Source organism: Cupressus sempervirens, chromosome 8 (assembly GCF_028749045.1).
Source record: "Cupressus sempervirens isolate cs-2001-9-10 chromosome 8, ASM2874904v1, whole genome shotgun sequence".
Classification (NCBI taxonomy): domain Eukaryota; kingdom Viridiplantae; phylum Streptophyta; class Pinopsida; order Cupressales; family Cupressaceae; genus Cupressus; species Cupressus sempervirens.
Window position 1 is genome coordinate 511,267,535 of NC_143125.1, and position 18,053 is coordinate 511,285,587.

The following is an 18,053-nucleotide window of genomic DNA, read 5'->3' on the forward strand; positions in this document are numbered from 1 at the left end:
ATTGAGTAAAACTAGTTTAGATATCATCTAACACGATATCAAGGAGCATACAGAACATCAAGTCAAATGACATTCATAGATTCTAGTTATGGTATGTGCATTGACATCACATCGCATAATGACTACCATAACCTATCATGGCATGTTCACAGACATTACGTCACATAATATCCACCATGATTATCTCATTAAGAACATATTGAACACAACTGATATCAAACCAGCGTGAAGTTCAAGATATATTATCAAAACATTTCCATGAATATCAAGTCAACATGATATTCGTCATGATAGTGAACATTGTAAAGTCATCACCTTACAATGTTGAATACAAATGTACATTATCAGAAAGATCGTCACCTTTTAGTAATGTACACAAGGGGCCATAAAGTCATAGAGTCACACATATGACAAACAAGTTTTACGCTAAGTCACCACGGATTCTCTCACGTAGTATTGTCATGGAGTCACACACATGACGTCCACCATGAACCATATCAGAGGGTGGATTTATCACAACTACTCCTAGAGGGTGGAACAAGAGTTCCACTATAAGCTTCTCTCTCATAGAGAAAAATCCAATAAAGTACACGTCAAGAGGTCACTAATGCCAAGACTCCTTAGCAAGGGCTTCATTCTTCACAAATCCATGCTAGTCTCCAAATGCACAAACTTTACTTTGGTAAGAGATTTGGTGAAAATATCAGCCATTCATTTTTAGTGTAATCTACCTTGTCTAGAAACCATCTCCTGGGTCTACTACCTTTAAGTCACTATGATCAAAGATCCACATGGCTAATCTTTTAGTAACTCTCTCTATTCTAATCAGAACATTATTCGTAGGAGTAGTCTCTCGTATACAAACATACTTGTCTGATTTCAATGTAGTAAACTATGGTTTTATGCTTAGGTTTGGAACACCAACATTTATGATAATGTGGCTTCTATCTAAAGCTCCAAGTACATGCATCAACCTTTTGACCTTCTTGGCAAGATTGCCTTAGACCTTTTTTTAATGTGATATTAACCTTCTAACCTCCTCGTCGAAGGTTTCCTTTGGTAGAGTGTCAGACTCCCTCTAAATTTGATCCTCAATAGTCAATTGAAACATATCCTCTATCTACTACCTCTGTGATGAAAGCATACCTCATTGTCCAAGGTTTCCTCTAATGAAATGTGAGGCTCCCTCTTGATATGGAAGGATACTCATGATCTCAATCATCAAAGATACCATATTTGTCATCATGCCTAATGTACAAATCTTCTTTTTCCTGGAAGAATATCCCTACACATCCTTGATGATGTCATCTTCTCTGACATCTCCCCTCTAAGGATAGTTCATATGGGAATGGAACAATGTTTAATTTCCCTCGCACAATGTAAAATTCCCTCTCTTATATATCAAACAATTTTGCATTGCATCAAAATATGGCAAACTTCTTTCTGCTTTTTGTCTTGTTTGCAAAGAATTGTTCGTGGGGATCAAGGAAAAGAACAAGAGCCTAATAAAGCAAATAACTCGTATATTTACATGCATGGATATAGTTAAGAGATTGGCTATGATATGCAAATATAATTAGTATTCAAGAGATAATCACCAACAATACTTATCTCAAGAAGCTCATTAATATCCTTCCTAATGGATCGCTAGTGACAATGCCAATTCCTACACTAAAACCAATTCTAGGTCGAAGGCATTCCTAGCAAACTCTTTGTCCAAGTGATCCAAGTATTCCTTGCTCAAATGTACCACTTGGTATTTCTACCCTTTGTAAAATGTGTCACCTTGCTTCAAAATCTTGAGGATAGATGTCATTGTTATAAATGTTTAGGATGAAGACCCTCTCATCATGAGAAAAGTCCATTTAATGCTCAATTCTTGAGTATCTTGTGCCAATTAGTTACCCGTTGACACTGACTATTATATTCATGAGACTCAACCTCCAATTCTTGTTAGATGATAATTGCTTCCAAAACTAACAAAGGAAGTTCATCCGGGCACTGTAAGATAGTATGTGCTTTTGCAGTTTAAAAACCCTTTGGCATTGCATGCATGGCAGCTGTTCTAAGTTCCAAGTAAAAGTGACTTCCAACCCTTAAGTAGTTTTAATGGGATATCTTCCACACTGAACTTCTGATAACTGCCTTCTACATAGGGACTTAATGAAGTTATAACTTTGTGAAGATCAACTTTTTTTGTTCATCAATCAGCAACCTACTTAAAATGAATAAAACCCAGTTCAGGCTTTCATGCCCAATAAACATTGATTATCAAGATTCAAAATCATTCACATGTCCATTGTTTCCCTACAATCAAAATAGCTTCAACAACGGGAAGGGAAACTCAGTAATATCAACTTCTCAACATTAGTAGGATGCTCCAGATTTACTTTTATGAAGTGGAATTTGTATCTGATATAGATTCTATACTTTAATGCATGCACATAGCAATCCAACAACATTCACAACCTCATTACAATTCGTGAGAGATTGAGTATGCAATTTTGAATCGCATAATAGATCACCCTATAACACCCCACTAATAGGCTCCACGGCTATGTGATTATGAATTAAATATCTGGAGCATCTTCTTATATCTTGTAGTGAGAGAGATAAGACACGTGCAATTAGATATGACCTATTAGGTGCCAAACCAAGATAGGAAATAGTGGTAATTAACTTTTCAAAATATGCTTGACTAAATCAACCTCAAGCATTCTTAGGCCTTCACACCATCACCAATCAGATGTCGCAGAGCTATATCAGTCATCAAGAAGACCCTTCTCCATTCACCTTGGATAATTCACATCAGATTACATTCCAATTTTAATCAACTTCAATTGTAAAAGATTGTTTTGCACCGGGATGTAGTTTGTTACCACAAGTAGATATAAGCTTGCTCTGCTTTGTAGTTGAAAATGACTTGAATTGGCCTCTTTTATATATGCATTGTGCTGAAGTTCCTTAGACATATCTGCACCATAGTTACACCACCCTGGTGGATGGAGGGACGGCAAAACAAGAGGACAAGTTTCCTGGACGGAAGGTAGAGGGGCCTTAATTTGGCGACAATAGGGGGACGGCGGGGGGATGGTGGTGGCAAACCAGAGGGGGTTGTATATACTATACATATGGTACTTAAAATGCTAGTTATGAAAAGATTTATTGCAATTTGAGATATAAAGATGTAAAAGAGTAAAGACTTGAACATTGCATTGAGTTGGAACAACATTGCATTGAATTTGAACATTGAACATTGAACATAAATAGTCAAATCAGCAAATAGCTGGGAGGTTCCTCCATTCTCAACAAAGGTGGCAGAATCTGGTGGTGTTGCTGGGGACGGGGGAACGAAGTCCCCAAGTCCCTAGTGCGTCCCCAAAGTCCCCAAGTCCCTAGTGCGTCCCCATCTCTAGGATGTGGGGCAAAAAAGTGGGGGGACGAGTCCCCGTGTTACTATGATCTGCACTCATGATCTGGTTATATATTTTATTCTGCTACTATCTTCTCTGTATAAGAATCTTGTAATTGATCAGGAGTTATTGCTCCTATCACTACAATTTCAGTGTGTGATATGTTTATTAAGTGGCAATCATGAAATCAATTTTCCTCTTAATCTTTTTATCATGTGTCATCCTGGATGCATATTTGTATCTATTTCTTGGAATCAAACTTTTATTAAATCCCAGTCATTCTACTGTATTCATGCCTCCGACTGATGTTGCATAACAAAGAGACTCTAAAAGCTACTCCTTTAAATTTTCAAGTACTCCTCTACACACATGTCTGAATTGAATTTTCTTTGGTATGTGGAAGCATTCGTTGCAGTATACAAATAATTTCTAGTTCAAACGTATACTGATATCTCCATTCTATATTATAAATATATGTAGTTTGGCAGACACCTTCTCATTCCTCTGGTTCCTGCCGCAATAACCACTTCTTAGTTGTTCTGTGATCCAAGGTCTACTAATAATAAATGGATAAGGTTGTGTTAGAGATTATCATAATCTCTGCTCACAATTTCAAATGCATAACCAACTTCAAGACAACGATGCACACATTTACAAATGTATGGAGTGACTCCACCACTCGAACCTACATGCGGGTGGATCACCACGGTGGCAACTATCCAATGTGGAATGACAAGTCTCCTATGCACATCTATAAGAGGTTCAACAAACAACTACCTTCAAGTTGTTAGGCTTTATAGAAGGAACCTAGCTCTAATACCACGTTAAATAATGATCTTTGCTAGTGTAATGGATCTCTGCAGGTGATAATCAATATAGAATGGATATGAATTAATTCAATAGTGAAAACTATTTGCCAGGTTTGAATATATAATTCGATCACTAATTAGAAGCCCCAATCTAAAGAGATAGAATCCTTTATGAATTTCAATGATCTATCTCTTGTGATTGGTCATCTTATATATTGCAATCAAGAGGCATATAAGGGGCATATGTGACTGTTCAACTACATGTCTCTTTGAAGAGACGCGAAGGCATAAACTTTAATTAGCCAACAAACCCAAAGGTTATCAGGTATGATTAGTCACCAAGCAAATTATCAAGAGACCCTGTGGTTATCAGGCATGATTATTTGCTAAGCCAATTTCAACATTAAAGCCTTTGATTTGAATATAGGGATCATAACTCAATCCCATATGGTTGTCATTCATTCGATCCTAATTAGGAATTTGCTGCCTAATCCAAGAGATAGGTATAATCTAGTTGCTCAAATTTCCATACTTAGTTTGATAATGATAATATCAATTCAATACAACGATGATCTCAACAAGATAATTTTAATATCTCAGAATATATGTGTTTATGCATGTATATCTAGTTCACATGGTGAACTGGTATACATACATGCACACACATGTGCATACAGTTGCCATGCTGGTATATCTTTGAATTCTTATCGACGCTATCATATCTTAACCCAGGGGTGGAAGGGGCAAGTAACCCCACCATGTCAAACAAAGCTAAGAAGTCGTAGAGATATAAAAGAAAACCCAAACAAAGGTATAGTCTGTAGATGTGGTAGTAGTAGTGGAGCAATGTCGACGGTGTTGTTGTCTCTAGAGGTGTCTCGTATAAGAAGAGGTGGTAGAATTGGATCTCTCTAAATAGGATCTCCGAGGTCTCACAAATCTAGACTGGGAAGGCAAAACCAAGTGCCTTTTGGTGTCATGAACCGTCACTAGGAAGAAAGGGGTAATGAGCTGATCCAAAAAAGGGCATTGGGGGCACTGAAAAGAGTGGTCCAAGATAATGTTTATTATCAAGAGATGTCTCTTCTTTGTAAATCAATGATAATGATTGCAAGATATACATGCTGAGATTGTGCTTACTCATCTCTAGCCAATCAAACAAGTTTAACAAAACATGTCTGAGTTCATCGAACTTGACTCATCAAGCAACTGGACATGTAAGTGGCATTTAATGCAATACTACATGCAGTTTACTCTTTGGTTCATCCTTGAAATGATGTGTATTTAAAGATTTGTAATCTCCTCATTGGTTGGCATTAAATATATGTAGGTGATAAATGTAACTACCCCAATTTCGATTTTCATTGAAATCTTGGTAGTTGATTTAGAATGAATATGGGGCCTTTAATAAATAATTCATAGGTCTATATAAGCCTTGCTCTTCTCATTTGTAAAGTTAATAGAAAGTAGTACTACTACTACTACTAGAAGGACGGGATCAAAAACTGTTGCACCACGTTTGAATAAATACATGATTTTCATTGAACATATGGTGGATCTTTGTGCATTGTTTCAAAATTTTGCACGGTTTCTACCTTTAAAGTTTTAGTTATAGCCCGTTGATTTTACCAAAGAAATGTAGAGATATGTGGTGAATTCCTTGGTTCATACCATTTGTAGCTTGTTGATTGCAAATTAGACTTAAGCAATAGTTCGATTGTGGATGTTCATTTCAATTGTGCCAATATTAAGTATTTGGATGAATGTTACGATATGAAAATCCTTCATTACCTTTGGGCATTGCATCAGGTTGAGTGTAGTTGTTTCCTCATGGCAAAGTTCGCTTGATGGTTTCACCAATTCAAAGTGCATGAAAATCAAAAAGAATTTTCAATTCTTCAGACCCTTAAAATTTGAAAAACCTTGGCTCTCAAACAACATAATTTTCCAAACTCAAATGCACAATAATACCTTTTGATTTCTATCCAAGGCCATTTTATAATTCCCCATGAATCTTCATTAGCAAGGCTCTTTAATGATTTTGATATTTGATTTTATAATAATGAGTGAACTTTATCATATATCATTAATAAAGCACATTAATTTTTTAAATCAATGAGTAATAATTACTCATTACGCTTAACATGGCCCCACCTTTATTATAAAGTCAATTTATAATTTTATAACTTTATAATATAACTTAAAGAAATAAACATCATTAAAGGCCATTAAAATATATCATTTTATAATCGTTATTTTGAAGAATCGTTTGAACCAGGGAGTCAACCACTGCATCCTTTGTCCATATGACTACCTTACTAAAAATGGAAATGTCTCATCTCTATCAAACTCAAGCTTACTATACAAAGTAATTATATGAGATTAAGACCAAACAAAGTCCAATCTAAGCCAATTGAAGACCAAAGAGGAACATACTAAATTCTAACGAAGATAAAAACCACCAGAAACCAAGCATTTGCCTCAAAAGACCCTCTATGCACAATAATTAGCCTATAAAGGGCACAATAATAGGCTAATCCTTCAATCTCTGATGCTCATGAAAATGGGGACATTGTAGTTACCTCTCCTTGAAATTACTTACCCCAAGCAATCATGACTACAAAGAAACTCCACTACACTAGAGGTCCAAATGAAACCTATGAAATGTTGCACACTACAACAACACTTCTGAAGCACCAGAATAGCCACGACTGCCTAGAAATGAACAATATTCTATTTGGTCAATCTTTGCCCACTAAAATTGTGCATTTGAAAGAAAACATGTACATGAGGATCAAAAGTGAAACTACAAGTAATCCAAATCATGTGCCCACTACAATACTCCCTAGTGAACCCAAGTCAAAATCTCAATGCCCCCACAACACACACTAAAGAGTGTCAAACCAAATATACTTGGTGTTGACGAAATGTTTTGTAAGTCACTAATACTACAACTTATGATGTGGTTTTAGGCAACGTGTCGTGAGATTTCTCTCCTCTCAGCAATAGGGGAGGTTCCCTTCTTACCGTAGGTGGCATAAATAGAATTTTAACTAAAATTACAAAAAAGGGGGGTGGACCTCTCAATCTATTCCTCTTTTTTTAGGAATAATTCACAAGAAACTACAACTTTTAGCTCTATAAAATTCTCTTATTGCTATGATAATATTGGTGGATTAGCAATTAACATAAGAGCAACTCCTAAGACAATAGTTCACTTATAATAATTGGTGAAAAAAACAACAAGAACCCAAAGTCTACTAAAATTAATTCGAATTATGATTCAACAATTTGAACAAACAATAAGGCTCAAAGTCTCTTACTGAATATTCACTAATTTCTCTAGAAATAATTAACATTGAAGCACAAAGTCTTTCAGCCTTGAGTATTCAAAGCCATTATCAACTATAACAATTTCTTCTCTTGAAGCTCAAAGTCATCAAGAAATTAAACTAAAAGCTCAAATAATTAACACAAGTTGGCTAAAACTCAATTCAAGATAGATTAGCAAATGCAATGTAAGAAAACATCAATTAATTCTAAGATTTACAACATGAAGTCTAGAAAATCTTACTTCTCTTATTCAATTCAGAAAAATTGTATAATGAAACCCAAAGTTTTTAAAACACAAGATATCCAAGTATAGCTTCCTTGCCCAAAACCAAAAGATGATTATTTATAATGAGTTCTTTCCTTTATATAGGAAGAGGAGATAGAAAACTGGAGAGAAAAGGGCCACTTTGACTTATTCAATGTCACAAGACCTAAAGCACTTAGAGCATGATGACATGAAACAAATATATAGGGATTTGTTCCCCGATATTTACAACTAATACATACTCTACATGTAATCTATCAAAGAAACTACACCTTTCCTATGAAAGCATGTAAAAGGAAGTGAAGTGTCTAGAACACTTGGGAGCTATCTTTAGAGAGAATTTATGAAGGCTTCGAATAACTAAGAGTTTCCTGCACAATAGATGGATCTAGCGCCCCTGTGTTCTTTGCCATAACAATAGTTTTACGAATTGCATGTGTACTTTTAGAGATTAACTTGTTACATTCTCCAACACTCTTCCAAAGACAACTCAATAAGATCTTCAAATCCACCAGCTTGTCAATGGTATTGCAACCGAAGTCATTTGCCCCAAGTTATCGTCGAATTAGCTCTGTGAGCACGATCATTATTGATCTCCCTCCCTGAGTTTTCCATCATCACTACCCAAAATGCATATCAGATTCTAAAAGACTTTTCTGATTATGCAATCTTGTTCATTTACACAAGTCAATTGCTTCCCTAAGTTCTCTTATCAACCCCTAGATAACGGGTTGTTTGTTGACCATCAAATACAAGTAGTCACAGTACATCTTTAGTGAAGAGATGACATCATATTCTTGAAGTGTATGCAGATCAACGTCAAGCATAATATTCCAAACAAATACGTCCTCATCCAACACATTCAATTGTTTGTTGAATGACACAATGTGATCATTCAAGCTAGCAATGCTTGTCCTAGCATTTTGTGAAACCTAGAGTGCATCTCAAATTACCTGCACACCTTGCGACTCCAAGTTACTACACCAGCCATCAAAGGCCTTGTTGACCTTCTGCTCCATTTTCTCGATATGCTCTAGAAGAGATGTAGAAATAGGATCAACTCTCTGAGAAGAGTTATCCATATTTTCAATGGTCTCAAGAAGAGGTGCACTTTCTTCTTTTAATCAGTTCTTTTCCTACAACTTATCATTTTTCTGCGTGAGCAAAGCAACTACCTCTTGTGCATCCTACTACCAACATAATCATGTTTGCTTACCATGTTAAACGTTGGTGAACTTGTAATTGGTTGATTGCATCTCCTTAATTGGCTTGTCATCTAAAGGCTTAGTTACCTTAGCATACTTGACTTCGTCTTCATCCACCATGACCCTAGAAACTATCTTTTCCTTCTAGGTCTCAAGGGCCTTAGCTTTCACTTGACAGAAATCAAAGTTCTCAAGTGGAATTTCTTCCTTCTTCCTCTTTTGCATCATAGAGCTCAACCATGGAGGTAAGGAAAAGAAAGTGAACCCGTTGTCAGTGTTATTGACAAAGTAGTTCTTGTCTCCACCTATGCAATAATGGTTACTACAAAAGGGGCTTTTGTGTGAATGGCTACCAGTGTAGGATTGTTGCATGTGACTTCAGCAATGAATTGCTCAAAACTTAGCAATAGTAGTATCCAACAATATCAAGGGTGGAATAGATATAGAGAAGAAAGTAGAATATGTGTCAAACACATTCTCAAAACCACCATATCGGTCCTCCGATGTCAATGCAAGAGGAACCGAGGATATAGGCAAAGCAAGTGTAATCTTGTAATGTTCCCTTTTCAAGCACATATTAGATGATGTTGTCGTTTGCCTACTTGTCCATGGTCACCACAGGTTAACCAAGACTTATAAGGGATTTTGATGATATTTGGCCTAAGCAATTTCAACTGTTGACCACCCTAAAGGGTTTTGAAGTAGTTTTGAGCATACTTACTACTTATAATAAGTCATAATGGCTATATTTGGAATTCCAGTGTAGTGGCATGTTGATGGTAAATTGCTCAATATCGACAGGATCATTTATTTACCATTGATATAATTTATTATGCATTAACAAAGCCTTTTATAAGGTTAATTATTTAACTTTATTAATGCAGGCTATAGTTTGTGGGAAATATTTAATTAAATGGCCTCCTTTATTCTATAATACATGGGAAGCATAAATTAAAGATAGTGGAGACTTAAGTAAAGGAAAATCATATTATATGGCACGAAAATATTAAAGAAAAAGCAATTGTGATAAATGGGAGCCGAAAAGCAACTGCAAGAAAATAGGGGGTGAAAAGCAAAATCTCAAAATTATAGGAAATGCCAATTATCCCACATTGTGAATATGAGTGAAAAAACTCTTAGAAAGTGCTATTAAAGCGATTGAAGATATCTCTTTCAGCATGCTTGGTTATGCTTGGATGAAGAAACTAAGTCATTTGTTGGAGATTAAGTTTGGGGCTCTTGAGGACATCCATCCTCAGGAACTACATCTTCCTCACTGTTGAGACTATACAGAAAGGAAGATTTGGATTGGGTCTAAGGTAAAATCTGATTGTGATTCATTTTGAGTGTCATTGTGCAGTACCAGGATGGTTCAAATCTGAAGATTGGTGCAAGGATTGGCAAGGCAATGGTTGTGTAGCATTTTAATGAGTAGGTCGATTTCTAGAAGTCTATGTCTGCATATTAACTGTGATACATGATACCATGAATGCCATACAAGCTGGAGATGTCACCAAGATTTTGTATAGGTCTCAGAAGTGCTACAGCACTACCATTCTAGCCATGAATTGGACATAAGGGAGTTATTTCAGGGCAATCATCAACCACAGTGACAATGTCGGACCTGCAGTCTGTTTGAGAGTCATTTACAGCCATCATATTACTGCTATTATGCTGTACTAGAGCCAGGATGTATAGCACAAGTTCCAGTCAGTCCTTGGAGTGGTTGCAGCAGACTTCAGAGTCTCCACGCATGTTGTTAGAGAAGTTGTGAAGCTGCTATAGTGTTGCAGCATCAATCATTGTTTTTGATATGTAGCAAATAAGCTCCATCGCTCAATTGAAAGGCATTGCTATGACTGATTGATCTGAAAAGTTACTACTGTTGTTTAACACTAAATAAAATACAGTAAGCTTCTATGAATTTGTATTGAATGCCATATCCACTTTGTCCAAATAACTTTACATGATAGTTTCCTTAATTCTTGAACTAAACTACTGAGTAAACACAAACACCATCACGCTCTTCTACTTCGGCTTACAAATTCAGTGTGTAACTAATTTTCAAGATTTCTCGCAAACTGTTTGACAAAATTCCTAATGCTGAAAGATAAACTTTTTAAAGGCAATAAAAGGGGTGGGACTTCACAAATCTAAACAAGGTCCATTGGAGGAACATGTTCCATGGATAAAGAATCCAAAATTGTATCTCGCAAAGAGTCAAGAGACTTATCTGACGTCGGTGTAAAAATTCAGGAACACTATCATGACTGATGTATCTATGAAGCGAGGCACCTCGAGAACAGGTTCCTAGGGAATAGTCTCCTCGGGAATCTCATCATTGTTGGACCCAATGTGAATACTTTTGAGTTTTGCAACCTTGTTCTCAAGAGCCTTCCCTGTGGCCTTGCCCTGGGTTTCGAAATTGATGGGATTGGAGCTTCGGATGTAGAAATGCCATTTTTTCCATTGCCTTTGATCTCAAATTGCAATCCCACTGATTTTGCAGGTCAAAGCCTTTACCTAATTTGAGTTTGATGCACTTGAGACCTCTCCTTTTCAACCAGACATTTGTGTTTGCAAGGATAGACTAAAATTTATCCTAGATGGAGCTTTCCTTCAATGAACATGATAGGTTAGCTCTCTACATGACGCTTCACATAGTCTAGATCAAGAACATCTCCATCATCTTCAACCCCATCAAGGATCTCTGCAAGGTTGAAGTCAACTATCTGCTTTGTAAATCTGCAGTAGTCCAACGTCTGAAATGTCCAATTTTGAGTGCAAATCAATCCAAAGTTCCTGACCCCTCATCTTGTGATTCAAGCCCCTCCAATCAAAGCAACTCCTTGTTGTGAACTTCTTCAGAGTGATCTATTGGGGTTCAAACTCCATGCTCTTTGCCTTTGGAACTGTGTTCAAGGAGTACCCACTAATCTTGAGTAGATTTTTTCAAGAAATCCCCACTCCTAGCCTATGCGATGTAGAGTGGTACGCTTGTACGCCCATGAGTTGCCTTACCAGCTCCATCAGCATGAAAATATCGAGATGATACTATGGCAAGGTATATGGTTTGCCTTGGAAATATCCAACTCTTAGGTATGTAAAGTTGGGGAACTGTAGGAAAAGACAACCATACTCATTTGCCTTATTCCATGCCTCATCTGAAACATGCTTCTTAGGAATCTGTTTATTGACCAAGCACATGTAATGCCTGAATAATGCATCATGCACCCTCTTGTAATGCACTCGGTTGGATTTAGAGGTAGCTAATCTTAGTACTCCCATACAAACACAAGTGCCCTATCTTCCTTGATTGAGAGACCTAAAAATTATCCATGGGCAGCAGCAATGTACACTAAGTACGAATTCATATAAAATATACAGGTGGTATCAACTTGAAACAATTGTTGGCACGAGATGTCGCATATCTTTTCTACCCAAAATACCTTCTGCTTATACCTGATAATCGGAGAGATATACCGGTACATCCAAGGCTCTAAGGTGTGAGATTCCTCTAGTCCGGCAATCCTGCTAAGCAATGTAATGAGATCATTGATTTTGTCTTTACACTCTGAACGTTGCATACTTCCCTTAGGCCATCTAGATAAATTAGCCATTTTCTTAACAAGTCAATGATCATTGATGTACTTCATGCAATACAACGGTCAACCTATATTCTTTCCATCTTTCCAAGCCCCTCTCCTTTGAGATAGTTATTACAATAGGAGCAGATGGAACTCTGAAAATCATGCCTATAGTTTCAGGATCAAAACTTGTGATGGTGTCCACATTTTCATCTTTGACTGTTTTGCAACCATAATCGAAGTTCCGAGCACATGCTAAAACAAATTCCGGTTCCAAGACAACACAAGGGAAGGTTGGAACTGTGTATGTGACTTTTCTTGATATAAACCATGTCACGAGTTATAGCAGTTTCAACCCTTTCAGGAAATCCTCCATATCTAGATAAGCAAGCTCTATATCTCGAACTTCATCACAATATGAGGTAAACTATGAAGGAGAAAGGAGTTATGATACATATCATACTGGCACTTTTTCTTTTCTTTTTCTTTTTTTTGTCTTTTGATAGAATGGCTTCTCCTGACATGGCAAGCTTGTGTGTGTGAGCAACTATTACATGGAAGTCTCAAAAAATGAGTACATCCTCATGAGATTGATCCATAGAATGCTATTTCAGTGCAAAAAGATGCAACTCTAGAAGCATGCAAGTGAGGAATACAACTGGATAACTTTGAGGTAGTAAAGGACAACTAATTTTGGGTGAAATCGACTCTTTAGATGAAAATAAAAACCAAAAAAGGGTTTTCTTGGGAGCAGTGCATATGAACAGCAAATTTTATGTAGTGAAGTGTATGTGTGTATATATGGTAGTGTGTCTTGCTCATAGGTGGGGTTTTTTATATCCCATTACATGTCAACCAAGAAGCAGTTAGAATCTACAAGTGGAAATTTTAAGTCCCTTTGCAGCCTTGGTAAACGTGTGGAAAGAATATATAATATGCTTTTAAGGTGGAATTTTGGCTTACATTTGCATGGTGTAAAAGTAACTTGATTCCTTGGGAGTATTTCATATTCTTAAAACAAGATTTTTAACCCCAACTATATATGGAAATGAAATTAAGCTCTTGCAAGTGCAACTTACAAAATTTCAATGGAAGTAGAAGGATTCAACAATTAAACAAAAACATGCAAATCTGAAAAAGAAATGAAAGACTTGCATTTACATACAAAAATGAAAATATAGACAAGAAAAGGTCCTAGAAATTGTACAAGAGAACTTACTTCTTTCGAGGAGACAGAAGAAAAGTTCATTCAAAAGATTTCGAGAACATCTGAAAACAAATCCAAATGATTTTCAGGTTTAGAGAAAAATCTCCAAAAAAGGGTTATATAGGAAATGAACTTGCCAAATCTTCTTGCTAAATCAATGGACATTTGAGTCAAGTTTGGATGCTTGATGGAGAACAAAAATGCATCAATTTAGCAACAAGAAAGAAAGATTCAAACCTGCAAATTGAATCTCTGGTTGAAATATGGTATCACATCCGAAATGGTGCCTAGGGATGAAAGACACAATTTTGGTAGAAGAACAAGCTGAAAGTGTAGTTTTTAACCTATAGAGGTTTCTTGATCCAAAACACAAGTGATAAATCTTCCATTCATCCCTCCAAAAAGCTGTTTTGAACCCAAATATGCTCTAAGCAGGTTGTTTTGAACAAAACGCAGGTATTTCATTGCATATTGAGATGTGCAATGGAAATAAAAAAGAACGCCACCATGCATTGTTAAATCAAAGCGCAGGTATGATGCTTGAAGATGCCTCAAAAACCGCCATTGATATGTCAATAACACATGCAAATAGCATGTAATTGCATTCAAAATCGTCATGTTGGTCTTTCAATGGAAAACATAGCATATATACTTTACAAACAGGCTTTGTAATATAGTTTACACAGATGCAAATGCCCAATTTTGTATCCAAATGCCCTAGACAGGTTGTTTGGTCAAAAACAACACATGCAAAGCGCAAGGAAATAACCCCCTAGCACTTTGATACAAAAACACACAGCACGAAAATGAGTAACAACGCATTTTTAATATGTATTTAAATGTGTAACTTGGTTAAAAATTGCCACCAATGGGTTTTGGATCAAAACACAACCCTTGAGATAAAAATGGGCTTTGATCATGTATAAAAATGAGTATCTATGGGCTGCTATTAAAGGTAAGGCAAGATTGTTTGTGGTACAATGTAAAGACTGAATTCTTATAAACAATGCCACATACGCAAATGCCCAATTAAAGCGGAAAGAGAGGTTTGAAAAGTCAAGATAAACACATATTGGCAAAAACTCATTCCATTCATCGTATTTGGAACATACATATCGACATTTAGTCGGTACACAAAAGAATCATAACATCATAACATATTTATAAGTTACTTGGAATATTATCGGTCAATGCTGTTATATACACAAGAGCTTCATCATTAGCTAAAATCATACATTACAAGCTTCTCTCAATTCGACCATATGTCGATTACATACATTTGATAGAAATGTAAAAAGTACACATCAATCACATGCATAAATTATGTCGACCTGCACGTCAAACAAAAGGAAACATGAGTACATCATATATGATGAGACCATGTAACAACATATAAATCAATAAATGAACATGCCATCGGACCTGTGTCCATTTGTATGTAGGCCTATTTCCAAGCCATTGGAACATTATCCATCTGCTATCATGAGACGAAAGTGTGGCCCAAGCACTTTTACCACCCAACCACGGAGTTGTTAGCTCCCTAAGGTTCCTCCTAAAAAGAAGAACTCCCCGACCCTAGCACAAGAAGCCTAGCAACTCGGGACGATTGGATTGGATGGATTTGGTGCACCCATGTGATCTAATCTACTTTCACATGTCTAGTAGAAACTACAACATGGATGTGGAAGCGGGAAAACACTGAATTTTAACCATGCATTTCAGTCATATGCAATATGTTTTACTAAGCTTGGCCAAGCATTATAACTAGTGTAACGTAAATGACTGGCAGGTAGCAAAAGAGGAAAAACATCACATGATTTTCCATTTTATCTACTCTCCCCTTTTTGTCCACATTCAGCACCCACCCCTATTTGTTCATTTCATTTATGGTAAAATAAGTGAGATTCTCAAATGTCCTTAAGGTAAAAGAAAATGTTTTTCTATTAAAATAAGACAGTCGAATGATAAAATCTACATGATCTTCCTTAATCTAGTAAAGAATTCATACACTTTAAATACTTTCCCTTAATGCAAAAAAAAATTGAAAAAGCACTATCCCAGTCAAACGAAAAAAAATTCATCTTCCCAACTGGAAAGGAAAATTCACCCTTCAGTTTTCTGACCTACTCTATACCTATAAAATCTGAAGATTTGTATAAACAAAAATGAGAATATTCAAATGTTGTTAGAACAATAAAGTAACATTTGGCCATAAGAACATATGTCGATACAGGTGACAGTGATAAGCTTGGAACAAAGTTAAAAACAGCTTATGTTTAAATTATACTAACCGTATACATTTCCCTTGCTCCCTAAACTTGTAAATAAATTAAACTCAATGCAATGACAGATTTACTAATCGTGACTGTTACTTTATCGAAAACTTCAGATGTTTTGGTTATTTCTATCAGACTCCATCTCTGTCAGTTTTGCTGTTCTACAGGAAATTTTACTCCTTACATATTAAAGGATTAGTAACCATTCAACTCTAAAATCCGCTAACCATTACAGGTAGAGAGAAAACACACTTCATACTGGAAAGAATTCTAATCAGCTTCAGACACAGGTAATGTAATAACAAAACTTCTTTTAAAACTACAAGTTCCCAGCTTGATACTAAAATATAATAAAAATCATCAACCTTATGAGACATTGTGGTCTGGTAAATGTGCCAATAAGGTAAACAGCCAGGCATGCCTAAGTTGTATAAATTTACACAGTATTAACTTCAATTCAATCATCACAAAGTGTGCTTCAGCATGATGTGCAAAGTAAGATCAATTTACCACCCATATTTGAGACATCTCTTTACATTGTTATTTGATTTATTTCTATTCGCTGTTGAGTATGGTCAAACATTCTAAGATATAGCAGCTGACTTACAAGCTGTTCTAATGCTATGTTTACAACTCATGTCTACAGCAAACAAAACATAAAGCTGCCTGCGGATTTAAGAATTTATTGACAAGAAATGGAACTATTCCAATGTTCCGGTTTGGAAAATTATGATTTATTTTGTGAAAATTCCAGTCATTCTAACTATAGTCTCTAAGTTGATGTGAAAATTGGCAATTCCAAAGAAAATTTTCAAACCACATTCTCAACTCTTCCCACCCAAGATCAAATGCAGCAATTTACAAATCAAAAGTGAAAATTGTTTGTTTGGCTGCCCCGACATCTGGAAGAGACGTTCACACAGAAACTTTCTAAATACAATATAAACTAAGAGCGTCATTTTTACGGCTCAAAACAAGGCTCGAGCACACTACAGAGTGCGGTTACCATTTATATGAAAACTGGAACAACCGGACAGCCATAAAATAAAATCCCACAAATATTCTCCAACACTAATTTCCCAACTTTTTTGATGGCTGGAAGTGATAAGTAACTTGGAGAAATTATGTTTCTAACTAAACTGAATACAAAAGTGCATCATTATTGTAATCCTAAATTATTATTATTTTTTGGAAGTTTTTGTTGGTGCTAACTCTCACGGGCTATCAAATTATAAAGAGTTTATAAAATCTGCGGCTGCTGGGATACGTTTTGTAAAAGAAGATGAAAGAACCACAGACCTTTACAACATTTCACGCTACTGTAAATTTCAAACCTACAGTCTACTATAGAAATGAACTTATTTAAAACTCCATATGATCAATCCATTCTCAATAGTTTGGGATACAAATCTATCTACAGCCAAAAAGGTTTACGATAAGGAACCTGGAAAATTGAAGCGTATTCACAAATGCCCTTTAGATTGAGAATGGAATCTCCTTGGCTCATGCGGTCATGGTAGCCAAATTGATTCTCACCGCTCTGCAAAAATTGGTAAAGACCCAAGATTATTTCAAACCTTGTAGCTTTCTTTTGCGCATCCACCTTTCCTTTCCCCCCGCTCTGCCTAAATCGAACTGTTGCTTTCCTTTTGATGGCAAATTCCTCCCTCCTCGTCTAAGGGCTCTCCTTCTCGATAGGTTTTCACCAACTCTTATTTATTAGAACTCTCAGATTCATCTCCTAGTTCGTTCCTTTACGAGGCAATGATTCCACTCGCGCGGATTTTTCTAGACAAAATCTAACTAAGAGATAATGACAAGTCAATATAATCTAGCCATCTAATAATATCGACTAATCAAGTCTACAAGATAACCATTATGTTTAGATTCAACTTGAATGATATGATATGATCAAGACTAAAGTAGTCTATGGGACCGATGCAATCACCCTCCCGAGT

At 36.2% G+C, this 18,053-nt stretch overlaps 1 protein-coding gene across 2 annotated transcripts in view; it reads right to left on the bottom strand.

The window, feature by feature from the left end:
• LOC149543442 (Surfeit locus protein 5 subunit 22 of Mediator complex) overlaps positions 1-17,830 on the bottom strand; it is a 65,341-nt gene extending 47,511 nt beyond the window's left edge. For both annotated transcript variants that reach the window (XM_089798235.1, XM_089798234.1), the window contains exon 1: positions 17,540-17,830. The gene's annotated coding sequence lies outside the window, so the exon portion shown is untranslated. The remainder of the gene's footprint in view (positions 1-17,539) is intronic.
• Between the last annotated feature and the right edge of the window lie 223 nt (positions 17,831-18,053).